At 42.2% G+C, this 17,500-nt stretch overlaps 3 non-coding genes across 3 annotated transcripts in view; all 3 read right to left on the bottom strand.

Annotated features, from left to right (window-relative positions):
- Positions 1 to 1,453, bottom strand: part of LOC143206333 (large subunit ribosomal RNA) — a 4,098-nt gene extending 2,645 nt beyond the window's left edge. The window contains exon 1 of the ribosomal RNA XR_013008313.1: positions 1 to 1,453. This exon is cut by the window's left edge and continues 2,645 nt beyond it. This is a non-coding gene — a ribosomal RNA (large subunit ribosomal RNA).
- A 419-nt stretch (positions 1,454 to 1,872) lies between these two features.
- LOC143206331 (5.8S ribosomal RNA) lies at positions 1,873 to 2,027 on the bottom strand. Its single transcript, XR_013008311.1, has one exon. It is a non-coding gene; the product is annotated as a 5.8S ribosomal RNA (ribosomal RNA).
- Positions 2,028 to 2,735: 708 nt separating this feature from the next.
- On the bottom strand, positions 2,736 to 4,724 carry LOC143206332 (small subunit ribosomal RNA). The gene has a single exon (XR_013008312.1). It is a non-coding gene; the product is annotated as a small subunit ribosomal RNA (ribosomal RNA).
- Between the last annotated feature and the right edge of the window lie 12,776 nt (positions 4,725 to 17,500).

The raw sequence follows: 17,500 nt of genomic DNA, 5'->3' as shown, positions 1-17,500 counted from the left end.
AACTCGACGTTTGGTTCATCCCACAGCGCCAGTTCTGCTTACCAAAAATGGCCCACTTGGCACTCTGATCCGAAATCTCGCGGCTTCATCATTTAAGCAAGCCGGAGATCTCACCCATTTAAAGTTTGAGAATAGGTTGAGGTCGTTTCGACCCCAATGCCTCTAATCATTCGCTTTACCGGATGAGACTCGTACGCTACGAGCGCCAGCTATCCTGAGGGAAACTTCGGAGGGAACCAGCTACTAGATGGTTCGATTAGTCTTTCGCCCCTATACCCAGTTCCGACGATCGATTTGCACGTCAGAATCGCTACGGACCTCCATCAGGGTTTCCCCTGACTTCGTCCTGACCAGGCATAGTTCACCATCTTTCGGGTCCCAGCGTGTACGCTCTTGGTGCGCCTCTTCTCGCGATGAGAACGAGACGCCCCGGGAATGCGAAGCGGCCACTTTTAAGGGTAAACCGCCCATCTTCCCTGAGTTCGTGCGAGACGAACTTTCACTTTCATTACGCCTTTAGGTTTAGTGATTCCCAATGACTCGCGCACATGCTAGACTCCTTGGTCCGTGTTTCAAGACGGGTCCTGAAAGTACCCAAAGCTATAGCGTCGCCGATCGGTCTAGGTCTGTTCGAGAACCTCGTCGCCAACAGTCATCAGAGGTCGGAAACGGCACCGGGTCCGATTACCGACGTGCATCTGACGCGCTTGCGACGAGCCGAACGCTAACGAGTAGCGGCCTTAAACCATTCGGTATACCGTCGAGCGAGTCGACCGCGAACACGAGGGTCCGTAAACGAAAACGGCGCGAACCGCAGTCTACGGTCTCCACCTCGAGCCTTAAGCCGACGCCCAACGGATCGCGACGTCCTACAAGGAGAAAAGTGCACGCGTTCGTCGCCGGATCGACGTACGAAAGGCGCGCGCAACGCCGAAACGTCACGTGTCACGCGATCGCACGCCGCCTACTACGAGCCGCGAATGAATTTCTCCCTTCGACCTTTCGGGTTTCTCAGGTTTACCCCTAAACGGTTTCACGTACTCTTGAACTCTCTCTTCAAAGTGCTTTTCAACTTTCCCTCACGGTACTTGTTCGCTATCGGTCTCGTGGTTATATTTAGCCTTAGATGGAGTTTACCACCCGCTTAGGGCTGCACTCTCAAGCAACCCGACTCTAAGGAGAGATCCTCTCGCCGTCAGTCACGGTCGCTACGGGCCTGGCACCCTCTATGGGCTGTTGCCCCGTTCAAGATGGACTTGGACGCGCGACGTAACGTCGAGATAATGGACCCTCCCGAACACCACATTTCCCGGCGCCCGATGTCGGTCGCGGGATTCGGTGCTGGGCTAATCCCTGTTCGCTCGCAGCTACTAAGGGAATCCTAGTTAGTTTCTTTTCCTCCGCTTAGTAATATGCTTAAATTCAGCGGGTAGTCTCACCTGCTCTGAGGTCGCTAGTTTAATATGCGTGGCGCTCGTAATCATCATAATAATGAAGATTAGGAGCCAATACGAAATATAAAAGTTTAGAATGGAAAAGACGCGCCGTCGAAAAACGGTGTTTTCTCCCTCGTATTCGAGAGACAACGCACCTACGATCCGACGTCGATTAAAAACTAATTTTATCGGATACGACGATCGTATTAATGGTGCGCGCTACGTTTATCACAAAAACGTGCGAACGACCGTTTTAAACACGTCTCATCCCTTTCATATTCGTACGACCCGTACGAGAGAGTTAGGTCACACGTACGGGTCCGCTGTCACGTTTTAGAACGTCGCGATCGAATCGCGCTTATACGCTCAGCACGCTCAGACATTTCTCGTCGATCGCGAAGATCAAAGAAAATCCGAGCAGTCTTGAAATGAGATACGACCCTCAGCCAGGAGTGGTCCGGGTATGAGATCCCAGGACCGCAATGTGCGTTCGAAATGTCGATGTTCATGTGTCCTGCAGTTCACAAGTTGACGCGCAATTAGCTGCGTTCTTCATCGACCCACGAGCCAAGTGATCCACCGTTTAGGGTAATCTTTTTTTAAGTTAGGTTTTAAACGCATATCGAAACGTTTCTATTATAAGACGACGACGACGACGACGACGCGCGCTCACGTCATAGACAGCGCTTGCGCCCCTTTCGCAGCCGCCGTCGACTTTAAAACGCTCTTACGGTTTATTTTCGTCTTCTCCACTACACACAACGAGAGGAGCGGAGACAGACTACTCGAAATGGTGACGTTCGTTGTAAATTTTCGTCGTCTCACCTCGTACGACAACAAAAGAGCATACGCTGATCATAGTTTGGCAATATTTTCGTAAACTAAATCTCACCCTTTTGGAATGAAACAAACGAAGGGTGATAAGATTTTCGTAAACTAATCACATTACCGATCATCGTATATGTTCGTCGATATGAGGATCGAAACGTCGATTAGAAATATAATTGGCAAAATCGTTTTATTTTGCGCTCGATTTGTCCATTTATAACGAAATCCGTCGTAGGCCGACGATTATTACTCGTCGTCCTATATAACAACATCTTCATCGTATATATCTCCGCTTTCGGGCGTACATCTTTTAAAACCATATATTATAGGTACCCGAAAACAGCTACGTTGACGACGTCGAAATTCGATCGGAACTTCCGAACTTCGTAGATGGCTCTTTAACGTTCGACAATGATTTTTACAGACTTGTACGTTTACCTATTATATATATATAGGCATAACAACACACTGTAATGATCCTTCCGCAGGTTCACCTACGGAAACCTTGTTACGACTTTTACTTCCTCTAAATGATCAAGTTTGGTCATCTTTTCCTACACATCGACGACGCCGAAACGCCATCGCGTGTCGATCCGAAGACCTCACTAAATCATTCAATCGGTAGTAGCGACGGGCGGTGTGTACAAAGGGCAGGGACGTAATCAACGCGAGCTTATGACTCGCGCTTACTGGGAATTCCTCGTTCATGGGGAACAATTGCAAGCCCCAATCCCTAGCACGAAGGAGGTTCAGCGGGTTACCCGGGCCGCTCGGCCAGGGAAGACACGCTGATTCCTTCAGTGTAGCGCGCGTGCGGCCCAGAACATCTAAGGGCATCACAGACCTGTTATTGCTCAATCTCGTGCGGCTAGAAGCCGCCTGTCCCTCTAAGAAGAATAGTTTGTACGCCGACAGTAAAAACCGCGCACGAACCGCGAAACCCGAAAGCAACGCGGCCGGCGGGCCTTTAGGATGTCAAAAAGCGCCTAGTTAGCAGGCTAGAGTCTCGTTCGTTATCGGAATTAACCAGACAAATCGCTCCACCAACTAAGAACGGCCATGCACCACCACCCACCGAATCAAGAAAGAGCTCTCAATCTGTCAATCCTTCCGGTGTCCGGGCCTGGTGAGGTTTCCCGTGTTGAGTCAAATTAAGCCGCAGGCTCCACTCCTGGTGGTGCCCTTCCGTCAATTCCTTTAAGTTTCAGCTTTGCAACCATACTTCCCCCGGAACCCAAAAGCTTTGGTTTCCCGGAAGCTGCCCGTCGAGTCATATTAGGGAACGTCGACGGATCGCTAGCTGGCATCGTTTAAGGTTAGAACTAGGGCGGTATCTGATCGCCTTCGAACCTCTAACTTTCGTTCTTGATCAATGAAAGCGTTTTTGGCAAATGCTTTCGCTTCTGTTCGTCTTGCGACGATCCAAGAATTTCACCTCTAACGTCGCAATACGAATGCCCCCATCCGTTCCTATTAATCATTACCTCGGGGTTCCGAAAACCAACAAAATAGAACCGAGGTCCTATTCCATTATTCCATGCATACAGTATTCAGGCGAAATTTTAGCCTGCTTTGAGCACTCTAATTTGTTCAAAGTAAACGTGCCGGCCCACCTCGACACTCAGTAAAGAGCACCGCGGCAGGATTGAGTTGGGCCGTCGTAACCACGACGCGCACAACACGCACGCCGAAACGCACGCGCGACGGCGACGCGACACGACTAAGCCCACCGGCAGGACGTCTCGCGAAAAACACGCCAGTTAACACCGCGAACGATGAACCGGCGGCGCGAGACACAAATTCGACTACGAGCTTTTTAACCGCAACAACTTTAATATACGCTATTGGAGCTGGAATTACCGCGGCTGCTGGCACCAGACTGGCCCTCCAATTGATCCTCGTTAAAGGGTTTAGAGTGTACTCATTCCGATTACGGGGCCTCGGATGAGTCCCGTATCGTTATTTTTCGTCACTACCTCCCCGTGCCGGGAGTGGGTAATTTGCGCGCCTGCTGCCTTCCTTGGATGTGGTAGCCGTTTCTCAGGCTCCCTCTCCGGAATCGAACCCTGATTCCCCGTTACCCGTTACGACCATGGTAGGCGCAGAACCTACCATCGACAGTTGATAAGGCAGACATTTGAAAGATGTGTCGCCGGTGCGAGACCGTGCGATCAGCTTAAAGTTATTCAGAGTCACCAAGTTGTACGATGACGAGCGCGAACCCGAAACCGATTGGTTTTGATCTAATAAAAGCACTCCTTCCATCTCTGGTCGGAGCTCTGTTTGCATGTATTAGCTCTAGAATTACCACAGTTATCCAAGTAATTGTGGGTACGATCTAAGGAACCATAACTGATTTAATGAGCCTTTCGCGGTTTCACCTTAATTCGGTATGTACTGAGACATGCATGGCTTAATCTTTGAGACAAGCATATGACTACTGGCAGGATCAACCAGGGAACTGTTCTTATTATTTTATCGACACGAAGCAGATAAAACAAATACAGACACAGTTTATTTTATAAGTTTGACTTATAAAGAAACGTGTGCGTAAGACGACGATATATAATATATATCGACGACTAATAAAAAGGAGGTGCATGATAGCGCGCCTAGACGACGGAAAAACCGGTCCGAGGCGCCACGCTCTTACATTTTAATATTAGTTGTCTAATAAAACAAAACGATATCATCATCTTAGACACATCTTTTGTTTTTTTTATACACAACCGATCGACTAGGCACCCAATTATCTCGATTATCGACGACGATCGTCGACTACGTCGAAAATTGGATGCCGCAAAATATCGTTCGGCGTTTATAAGACCTCGAAAAACATTCTCTCCGAACCCTTCGCTAGATAGAAATATATAAAGCGACAAGGAAACCTCGTACGAGAAACGTTTCGTGATTTTTTATTTTATTCTCGCTCGGAGAGCAGAGAGCTATCGCAAAATGTGTTGCTGTTTTATGAACGTTCCGATGAAAAACCGATACGTCCATAAAAATAATAATTCCAATCGCATATGAATCGTGGATCATCTTCTTCTAACGAAGCCGAATGTTCCCGCCGAATTCGCGATCTCGCAGTGATACCGTCGTCGTCGTCGTACGCTTCCCGATATATCGAAAAAAACCGACCAGGAAGAACAACGAAACGACGATACAAAATCGCGAGAGCGTTACGAATATATAATAACACGACGAAATACGCTTTTTATTTAGATAAATAAAAAAATACGGTTCGGATCTTATATATTAACATATAATATGTAATACCACCTTCGCTGATCAAAAGCCACTCGGTAAAAGTGTCACAGCGCCGGTCGACCCGACCCGTCGTATCCGTCTCTCGTATCGCCCCACGTAGAAGCGCACACGATTTAAGCGCGGGTCTCTCGCCAGCTATCGGAAATGTATGGGTGTTTTAGAACAGATCGTTTATACGGACGTTGCGCAAATTTTTCGTTTTTACGTCTGCCCGTTCTCGTTATTATCGGAATGTTCCGATGAATAAACTTTAGCTTTAGACAACGTGAACTTCTAAAGCAATAATTTTAACCTCTCGTGTTAATACGTCCTCAGGCCGTTTCTAGACTGCCGATCACGTTCTTTAAAAGTCGGAAAATTCCGATCCATAAAATTATGCTAGTAGAATGTAAAGATCCTTCATAGGATGGATACTGTCACATATCGATACGGCGATCGGAGTAAAACTGTTCTCACGTATTTCAGGACATTTTAGGTTGTTACGTCGGCCCGTTCGTTATTATCGGTATATACCTATGAATAAATGTTTTGCTTGTAGAACGTAAGATTCCAAAAGAATGATTCGCCGAAACGATGGTGCACCCTTACGATCGGATATTTGCCGCTTATTGGCCATTTTCTATAATTCATCCGTTAGATATCGTTTATCGACTACGGATAAGGTTTTCCGATATCAGAATGTTCCTAAGGATGATTCGAAAGTGATTTGAACGAAGAATTTGATAGAATGAATCCTTTATTTATCCATTGAGTACAGGGTACGGAGTGTCTGCGGGGTCAGCTAATATATTATATTTCTCTCTCGACGTAATGGTAACTCGAAGTCCGAACCGCGCTCATGAAGCTCGGTTTCAATCCAATCCATGTTGGTCGGTTCCTCGAGAGGAACGCCGTATCTTCGCGGTCGACCGCCTAATGAATCAGGTGGTAAAAGTCCAAGCCCAGCGCGGCAACGGCAGGCGCGTTCAACGTTTTAACTGCCAATTCTACGGTCATTCATCGGCCAACTGTAAAGCCACTCCGGCCTACGTCAAGTCCCAAAGACAGAAATTCCCCGCCGAAATGCACCAACTGTTGAGAACCATACACCGCAAATTACTCGGGATGCAAGTGCCGACCTACTCCAAAAACAACCAAACCCAAAAGACCAATTCCTCCCCCCACTCATGTACGGGGAACTCAAGATAACAGTCGTCTGGCTGGTCTGGATTCCACTAGAACACGAACCCGATCTCCATTGGCGAAATACTCTTCGGAACATATTCAGATGACCAAGGAGATTTTCAGGCCATTTTCAACGCCATCAACCACACAGCTATTGGAAGAATTACTATCGGCCGGGATAATAGATGAGTTGGAACTTGGGCTTATTGCTCCAAGCGAACCAACTCACTACTCCTCCAATCGACCGACAATAATTGACTTTTTTATCTATCAAAATTCGAATCAAGCCTCTGACCTGCAAGTACTCCAAGATATCGATTCTGACCACAGGCCTATCCTCCTCACCCACCATCAGCGATTTTCCACTGAGTTCCACTGTCCCCAAGCAAGGTCAACCTAGTAAACGAAAAAAAAAGTATCTTCTCTTTGACGATCCTCATTATATTAGGACGATAGTTCCATTCTAAATTCTTGATTAATTACAGTTCCTATTTGTTCATTTCGAGACGTTCCCGTGATTAATACTTATCGTGTAGAAATTAGCCACAATCCACAATTAGCCACAGTTAGGAAAAATAAATTAATTATCATATAGTCATAAACGTAATAAAAATGAATACACATATTTTCGAAGTCACTCCAGAAATACTTTACCTTATTTTTAAATAACAATCTCGGGCCGTACCATTTTTACAAAACTTATTCTATATACTTACTATATAACAGATTATAATGATATAATATAATTCAATACAATAACTACAATATATATATATATATCTGAAAATTCTGTTTTTATAAAATGTCAGCTACTGTTTAACATTTCATTTTTTAAAATGTATATCCAATTGTGGTTCTGAAAAGAACCGATTTTGCAGGTAAGTAGTATATTGAAACACACATAGGTATGTGAATTAATTTACTTAGAACTGGTATATTTGGTGACTGCTTTGGTACCTTCGCTAACGGCGTGCTTAGCCAACTCACCGGGTAACAATAACCTAACGGCGGTTTGGATTTCTCTGCTCGTGATCGTTGATCTCTTATTGTAATGGGCGAGACGCGACGCTTCGGCGGCTATCCTTTCGAATATATCGTTCACGAAAGAATTCATGATCGACATGGCCTTGCTGGAGATACCCGTATCGGGATGAACCTGCTTTAAAACTTTGTATATGTAAATCGCATAGCTTTCCTTCCTCCTGCGCTTCTTTTTCTTGTCGCTCTTAGAGATATTTTTCTGGGCTTTTCCGGCTTTCTTGGCCGCCTTACCGCTTGTCTTCGGTGGCATTTCGAAATAAAAATCCCGACGTCTCACGTACCTCAAAGAGTACTTAACTAAAAAAATGCCTTTAATTCTAGAACTTATAACATTCGAAGGAACACTTCTAAGCCCCGCCCATAGCCCGAGTTAGAGTCTGATTGGTCGCGTATGATATAACGAGTTTGGCTCGCGGACAAAATTCCAGGCCGATCTGTAAGAAATTTCCAGTACCGTTTTTGATTTAAAGGTGAGCAGTATCTAACAACGATCGAGATTAACATGTCCGGACGTGGTAAAGGCGGAAAAGTGAAGGGAAAGGCGAAGTCTCGTTCCAATCGTGCGGGATTACAATTTCCTGTCGGTCGTATTCACCGACTTCTAAGGAAAGGAAATTATGCCGAACGCGTAGGGGCCGGTGCTCCCGTTTACTTAGCTGCCGTAATGGAATATCTGGCGGCCGAAGTTCTCGAGTTGGCGGGTAACGCCGCTAGAGACAACAAGAAAACAAGGATTATCCCTAGGCATTTACAATTGGCCATCAGAAACGACGAGGAATTGAATAAACTGTTATCTGGCGTTACTATTGCCCAGGGCGGCGTCTTGCCTAACATTCAAGCAGTATTATTGCCTAAAAAGACAGACAGCAAAACCAAATAGATAACGCAAACCGTTTAAAGTTTTGCATACGCCCTTTAATATCGGTCCTTTTCAGGGCCAACAAAATCGTATAAAAAAGAAGTTAGAATACGCGTTCTTATTAAAGAATAAATATTAACTAGAAAATTTATAAATAATCTGATCTGTACTGAATATTCCTTTATTACTGTTTTAGAGTATCGATCGATCGGTTCCCTAATTAGTTACGGCTCTATCTAGAAAATAATCATTTAAGTAATAATAAGATAATAAATAAATTATATAAATATTCTTTCTTTTATAAAGTTATATTGTGGTTCTGAAAAGAACCGTTTTTTTTTCTATTAAAAAAATACGGTCTTGGACGAACGTATTTTTTAGGGAAGTCGTAGCACGTCCAGGAGTGTCGGGATATTTGTAATTTTCAACTCCGTGTCTTCTTGATCTGACGATGAAATGTGTCGCCTGTTTAATATATCGTCATACGTAGTAGAAATAGTTTTATTTCTTTTTCTTTGGTGATACTGGTTTTTTAGTTTTCGCACCTTCACCAGCGGCAACACGAACAGTTGAGGTCGTCGTCTTAGCACTTTTCGGTTTAGGCGCCTTGGGCTTTTTCGTAGGTCCGGCTTTATTAGATTTTTTCGCTTTGGAAGGCGATTTCGGGGATCTTGCGGCCGTGTTGCTTTTTGCTGCTTTCGAAGATGAACTATTAGCGGCGGCATTGGAAGCGGACGTAGTCGTGGCGGCGGTAGATTTCTTTCCTGTTTTCTTTTCGACGGCTTTTTTGGCAGAAGCTTTTTTCTCGGCCAAAGTTGCAGATTCACCTTTCTTACTTTTAGCTGTGGTTTTCTTAGTTGAGGCGGAGGCGGCGGTCGTCTTTTTTTCCGTTTTCTCTGAGGTTTTTTTGGCAGACGCTTTTTTACCACCGGCTGTCGTAGCTGTCGCGGCACCTCCTACTGGTTTTCGTTTATTTTTCTGTCCGGTTTTGGCAGTGGCCGTTTTTCTTTTCTTCGTACCTGCGGCTGTCGTACCTCCTGCTTTACGTGCCGAAGCCGCTAATTTAAATGATCCGGAAGCTCCTTTGCCCTTCGTTTGTACCAAAACACCCGAAGCGATCCACGTCTTTATATATTTCTTTATAAAGGGCGATAATTTGTCAGCATCCACTTTGTAATTGGCCGCTATGTATTTTTTAATAGCTCTGAAGGAAGTTCCGCCTTTCTCTTTCAATCCTTTAATTGCACTCGTTACCATATCAGCGATCGGAGGATGACTAACTTTCGATTTAGAACTCTTCGCCTTGCTCGAAGTGGATTTTTCTTTCTTCCCTCCTGCAGACGAACCTGCGCTACCGGCTGTAGCTGATGCGGCTCCCGTAGCCGACACCGAAGATGAATTCGACCCGGCCGGTGTGCCTGTTGACGATGCGTTAACAACGGCGGCGGAATTTCCTCCACTCCCTTGATTCGACGAAGGAGAAACCGCTTGTCCGCTAATATCGACGTCCGACATTCTGATATAATTTCTTAATTTTCTTATAAGAACGTTCTAATCACGATTCGTTTGACAAAGTTACGTACGTGCGTATGCTTCTCGTTCGCGTATTTTAACTGTCTGGCGGTCGCTCTCATTTAATGCGTACCCTATATGATATGAGCCGAACGGAGGACTGAACGGTCGAGCGCGAACGACGTTCCATATTCCGGCTTCGTCGAAACGTTCATCGAGCTTGGAACCGTTTACTTATTTCTCATATTAAATACATAAATCCTTTAGAATATCATACGATTTATGTTCGAGGCGTTAAAAGATAAAACGTAGTAGAAGTAGCAAACTTTACCAATAAATTTTACGTTGACTATCGTCTTAGAAGGAAGCACAAAATCAAGCGTTGCTCTCGATTCCGTCGAAACTACCAATTTACATTCGAGTTATAGACTTTCGGTTATAACTATGAAAATATATCTTTTCAAATCTACGTCCCCCGATATATCGTCTTTTGATATAAATGCAATTCCGTACAGATCTAATGCTATTATTGGAGAAACGAGACATATTATTCCTAATTGATGCGGTACAGATTGTTCGTTGTCCAAAACGAATCTATATCGAAACGTACCGTTGTCGAATTAACTGTAAGAAAACAATGACATGAAAATTAACCGATCCTATACTAATATACTTCTTATTTAACGGTTTCTTAACACCATCCGAACTCTGGGTTACAATCGAACGTATCGGGTGAGCAACGATATCGAGACGTCTATAAGAATATCGTGTCAAACCCTTCTGTATCGATACAATGCTCATATATATTATAGTATATTTTGCTTCTTTAGTTGAAATCTGTTTTCATAAATAGTTATCTAAAGTCAATAAATACATGGAACGCGATCTCCATACATACGTGCGTAGAACTACCGTACCTTCTTTGAAATCTTAAGGATTCTCCAAGCTCATCGACGCGAAGTTTATCTCGGAGTATTTTCTCTCTAAAGGAAAACTATATTAAAGCTTCAACGAAGATTCGGTATTCGATTGTTCACCATCATTTACATTCTTGTCATTAACCTAACATTTATTATGAAATCTTATTTTAAACTTTATCTATCTTTTTATATTACGATCGTCTATTATAATGCAGTATATTTGTTACTTTACAAGTAAATCTTAGATGAAAGGAGCAGATATTTAATAAAATTTAACGTCATCTTAGTCCATTTTCGAATAATAAATTTCTTTTTTTATGCTAGTAAATTTGTGGCTCTGAAAAGAACCGTTGTTTTCTTTAGTTGAATAGATACGTTGTTCTGTTTTAATTGGTCAGCATATATAATACTTTATTTAACCGCCAAATCCGTATAGGGTTCGTCCTTGGCGTTTGAGGGCGTATACTACATCCATGGCAGTAACGGTTTTCCTTTTGGCGTGTTCGGTATAAGTGACGGCGTCTCTGATAACGTTTTCCAAAAATACTTTTAATACACCTCTGGTTTCTTCATAAATTAGACCGGATATACGTTTAACTCCACCCCGCCTAGCCAATCTTCTGATGGCGGGTTTCGTAATACCTTGGATATTATCACGAAGCACTTTACGATGCCGCTTAGCGCCTCCTTTTCCCAAACCTTTACCACCTTTACCTCTGCCCGTCATGATTTATTCAATTTAGTATTAAAAGAAAGCAAATTTATAATCGAATTGTGCAGCGTACACCTCGAATACTACGGGTAACTATTTCAATTTCAAATCCTACCATGGGTTTTGTTGAGTTCGAATCGGGTCCCGCCCACAGATGCTAGCCGGACCAATCAGAATATCTTCACACATTATTAAAAAGGGAGATTTCTTTGACACCTTCGATCAGTTTCCAAAAGTTCGTTGGTGCTTGCGCTTGTAATTCTTCCTACACGTTTGAAGTCAGACCCGTTTAGACGATGGCTCGTACCAAGCAAACTGCTCGAAAATCAACCGGAGGTAAGGCTCCCAGAAAACAATTGGCTACTAAAGCAGCCAGGAAAAGCGCTCCCGCTACCGGTGGTGTTAAAAAACCGCATCGTTACAGACCCGGTACGGTCGCTCTAAGAGAAATCCGACGCTATCAGAAGAGTACCGAATTATTGATTAGGAAATTGCCTTTCCAACGATTGGTTCGCGAAATCGCTCAGGATTTCAAGACCGATTTACGTTTCCAAAGTTCGGCAGTGATGGCTTTGCAAGAAGCTAGCGAGGCCTATTTGGTTGGTCTCTTTGAAGACACCAATTTGTGTGCGATCCATGCTAAACGAGTAACTATCATGCCTAAGGACATTCAATTAGCCAGACGCATTAGAGGCGAACGTGCATAAATGCTACGGCTGTCCTATATTAAGGTCGTTTTTTGTATTTATATGAAAAAAAAAGGTTCTTCTCAGAACCACCAACTTCTATTAGAAAAAAGAGACATTGATATTTTTTCCGTTTATATGACGCTTTAGTTATAATATTTGTGAATTGAATTTAGAATATTATGCTCACAAATATATTGTGAATATTGAGGAATCCTTAGTAATAAGGTGTGAACACCTGCTGGATTGACTTGAAGTTTATATCACGATAAGAAAGGGGTATCACATATACTGTTATTATGTTACCGTAAAGGAATGAATATATAAAATAAAATATTTTTTTCTGGATATTTTAACATTTTTATGAACGATTACTATATTTTAATTTATTTGACTTCGTATATATCCTATCTTCTTAACAATAGTTTATTTCTTTTTTTCTTCTTTAAACATTTTGGGGCTCTGAAAAGAGCCGTTTTCCACCCTTCATATTATTATGATCACCTTCAAAATAATATATTTCGTTTACTTAGAACTGGTATATTTAGTGACAGCTTTGGTACCTTCGCTAACGGCATGCTTAGCCAATTCACCGGGTAACAATAACCTAACGGCGGTTTGGATTTCTCTGCTCGTGATGGTCGATCTTTTATTGTAATGGGCGAGGCGCGACGCTTCGGCGGCTATCCTTTCGAATATATCGTTCACGAAAGAATTCATAATCGACATGGCCTTGCTGGAAATACCCGTATCGGGATGAACCTGCTTTAAAACTTTGTATATGTAAATCGCGTAGCTTTCCTTCCTCCTACGCTTCTTTTTCTTATCGCTCTTAGAAATGTTTTTCTGGGCTTTTCCAGCCTTTTTTGCCGCTTTACCGCTTGTCTTCGGTGGCATTTTAAACGAATGAGATTCGCGACCTACCCATACAGCAAAAGATAAAAGACTAAACCGAAATATACCTATAGTCGTTTAATTATTTGATAAATGACGCTACACTTCTAAGCTCCGCCCATTCTTGGCGTTATGTCGTAGAAAGCTCTGATTGGTCGAGTAGGAAACGTACTAGTGTTTTGAGAAGTTGCCGAATAAAAGCTATTCGCTGGACAGTTCACTGCCAGTTGTTCATTCGTTGTCGAAAGGACGTGAGCGTTGTCGCCATTAGTTTTTCGGTTATTTTTAGTTTAAAAAAGTTAGCAATACAATGTCTGGACGTGGTAAGGGTGGAAAAGTGAAGGGAAAGGCGAAATCTCGTTCCAACCGAGCGGGATTACAATTTCCTGTTGGCCGTATTCACCGGCTTTTAAGGAAAGGAAATTATGCCGAACGCGTAGGGGCCGGTGCTCCCGTCTACTTAGCTGCCGTAATGGAATATTTGGCGGCCGAAGTTCTCGAGTTGGCAGGTAACGCCGCTAGAGACAACAAGAAAACAAGGATTATCCCTAGGCATTTACAATTGGCCATCAGAAATGACGAAGAACTGAACAAACTCCTCTCCGGTGTTACTATAGCCCAGGGCGGCGTTCTACCAAACATCCAGGCCGTATTGTTACCGAAAAAAACAGATAGTAAAACCAAATAAGTTACATGAGCCTTAGGGTTTTTGTGTCGTACAAAAACCTTTTAACTATCGGTCCTTTTCAGGACCACCAAAATAATAAAACAAAAAAAGAACTTAAAATTAAAACTCATATTATGACTTGCACTTACTAATTATTTAAAATATTCTAATAAACAGTTTAAGTACTTTAAAGATTGTTTTTTGGGTGTGTAAGATAAATTAAGAGACATTCCAATACCAATAATTATCGTTTTATTAAACAACAATTAAGTCGAAATAATATGAAGGATTTATTTCTAGCGGTTCTCCTTTAGTAAAATCGAACCGTATTATAACATCGCGCCTTGTATATAATCTATGTAATTAACGATGAATTTAAGGGGCGGTCTATTTATTAAGTATAGAGTTTTGGAATCCAAACCCTCAAATAATTAGGGCCAGTTATACTTAAATTATTATTTTAAATAAAATTATGATGATTGTAATGATTGAAAGATTATCCTTAAATCCTAATAGAGCTTCCGTTTTTTAAATATCGATAAATTTGTGGTTCTGAAAAGAACCGTTGTTTAATTTTTCTAAAATTAATTTTGAGGGTCACATTTCACGTTAGTTCGCGAATAAAATGTGACTTAACCTCCAAACCCGTATAATGTACGTCCTTGACGTTTCAAGGCGTATACTACATCCATTGCGGTAACGGTTTTTCTTTTGGCGTGTTCGGTATATGTAACGGCATCTCTGATGACGTTTTCCAAAAACACTTTTAAAACACCTCTGGTCTCTTCGTAAATCAGACCAGATATACGTTTTACGCCGCCTCGTCTAGCCAATCTTCTAATGGCGGGCTTCGTAATACCTTGGATATTATCACGAAGCACTTTACGATGCCGCTTGGCTCCTCCTTTTCCCAAACCTTTACCACCTTTACCTCTGCCGGTCATCTTTTATCGAACCTAATACAAAAAAAATAAATGATCTCGAATAAGTAGCGCGCTCACAACACGAGTGCTACGGACAACTGTTGTCGATTACATTCAATCAGCCCGGTTTTGTAGACTTAGGATTGAGTTCCGCCCACTGGCACAAAACGGACCAATCAGATTAGATAACATGTTATAAAAAGGACTCTCTGATTTTATGACCGAATCAGTCCGAAAGGGGTCGCCGTCGTTTGCGTTTGTTAATTTTTCTCATTACCTCTATTTTAAAAATATGGCTCGTACCAAGCAAACTGCGCGAAAATCAACAGGAGGTAAAGCTCCTAGGAAACAATTGGCTACCAAAGCGGCCAGGAAAAGCGCTCCAGCTACCGGTGGCGTTAAGAAACCACATCGCTACCGACCTGGGACGGTCGCTTTGCGGGAGATTCGTCGTTATCAAAAGAGCACCGAATTATTGATTAGGAAATTACCTTTTCAACGATTGGTTCGCGAAATCGCTCAAGATTTCAAGACCGATTTACGTTTTCAAAGTTCGGCGGTAATGGCTTTACAAGAGGCCAGCGAAGCTTATTTAGTTGGCCTTTTTGAGGATACTAATTTATGTGCGATACATGCAAAGCGAGTAACCATCATGCCCAAGGATATTCAGCTAGCCAGACGTATCAGAGGCGAACGTGCCTAAACTTTATTTTCTATCATTTATAATACTCTACTTATAGTCGTATTTTGCAACAAAAAAAAACGGTTCTTTTCAGAACCACCTAAATTTAATCAAAGAAAAAGAAGATAATTCAATTAATATTCTTTTATCGATATTTATATAAACCACTAAAAGAGTTATGGATTTTTATCTCAGAGTTATATTCGACTACATGTTAGTAATTAATAACAGTCGGTGTACTTATACGCATTGTTTTTAAAAACTAAAGAAAAAATAATGTAATCACTAATAACCAAAGAATAATAATATACTGTTGATAACAAAATTTGTATTTCAATATTGGATACTACAGCTGTATAATATATAAAATTAATTTTTTTAAGATTATTTCTTTTTTTATTTATCTAAATTGTGGCTCTGAAAAGAACCGTTTTCTCCTTTATGATATTCAAGGCTTATGGTTTACTTAGAACTGGTATATTTAGTGACGGCTTTGGTACCTTCACTAACGGCGTGCTTAGCCAATTCACCGGGCAGCAATAATCGCACGGCAGTTTGGATTTCTCTGCTTGTGATAGTAGATCTTTTATTGTAATGAGCGAGACGGGACGCTTCGGCGGCTATCCTTTCGAATATATCGTTCACGAAAGAATTCATGATCGACATGGCCTTGCTGGAGATACCCGTATCGGGATGAACTTGCTTTAAAACTTTGTAAATGTAGATCGCGTAGCTTTCCTTCCTCTTGCGTTTCTTTTTCTTGTCACTTTTGGAGATATTTTTCTGAGCCTTACCGGCCTTTTTGGCCGCCTTACCGCTTGTTTTCGGAGGCATTTCGAAATAAATATTACGATATTAAAGGAACCACGAAAAGTACTAGACTAAAACAAATTTCAGGAATCCTTAGAATTTATAGGCTCCTTAAATACACTCCTAAGCCCCGCCTATTATCTGAGTTAGCCTTTCATTGGTCGCGTACGAGATCATGCGTTCGGCTTACGAACAAAATTCGTTGCTAGTATGTTGACAGTTTTAGTACAGATTTCAACTCTAAGGCGAGCGAGTTCTAGAAGCAATCGATAGTAAAATGTCCGGACGTGGTAAAGGCGGAAAAGTGAAGGGAAAGGCGAAGTCTCGTTCTAACCGAGCGGGATTACAATTCCCTGTCGGTCGTATTCACAGACTTTTAAGGAAAGGGAATTATGCCGAACGCGTAGGGGCCGGTGCTCCCGTCTACTTAGCTGCCGTAATGGAATATCTGGCAGCCGAGGTTCTCGAATTGGCGGGTAACGCCGCTAGAGATAACAAGAAAACCAGGATTATCCCTAGGCATTTGCAATTGGCCATCAGAAACGACGAAGAATTGAACAAACTCCTATCCGGAGTTACTATAGCCCAGGGCGGCGTTCTGCCAAATATCCAAGCTGTATTGTTACCTAAAAAGACAGATAGCAAAACTAAATAAAACGAATGTAACCTATTTTATCATCAAATATCGGTCCTTTTCAGGACCACCAAGACAGCTGAAAAAGAGAATTTTATTATTTTAGCTTAAGTAGTAAAATAACAGGCATAAGTTTTAATTTTGAGAGGTTTTGTGATATACGACAGAGTTACGACGATATTTTATAGATCGCAATACTTTTGACAATACCTTTCTCTGAATCTTCGTGCATGCAGTCTCTTCTTAATGAGAGTATTGAACAATATCCATTTTATTGTATCGATATCGTATCTTTCTAATTTCTCATTCATTTCATTAATTATTTCCTAATTGTTATGATCGGATTTGCAAAGATTAGGATTTCTGTATATCGAACCGGTACATGTCAGCTGTATTTATGAGGTTATGTTATTTGTTCTTAGAATTTGATGTGATCAATTGAAAATGAGATGAAAGTTGCTT

Source organism: Rhynchophorus ferrugineus, unplaced genomic scaffold (genome assembly GCF_030347505.1).
Source record: "Rhynchophorus ferrugineus isolate W39M unplaced genomic scaffold, kcgeb_rfMv2 rfM647, whole genome shotgun sequence".
Lineage (NCBI taxonomy): Eukaryota > Metazoa > Arthropoda > Insecta > Coleoptera > Curculionidae > Rhynchophorus > Rhynchophorus ferrugineus.
Note: the sequence above shows the minus strand (reverse complement) of the source record. Positions and strands in the feature narration are given on the sequence as shown.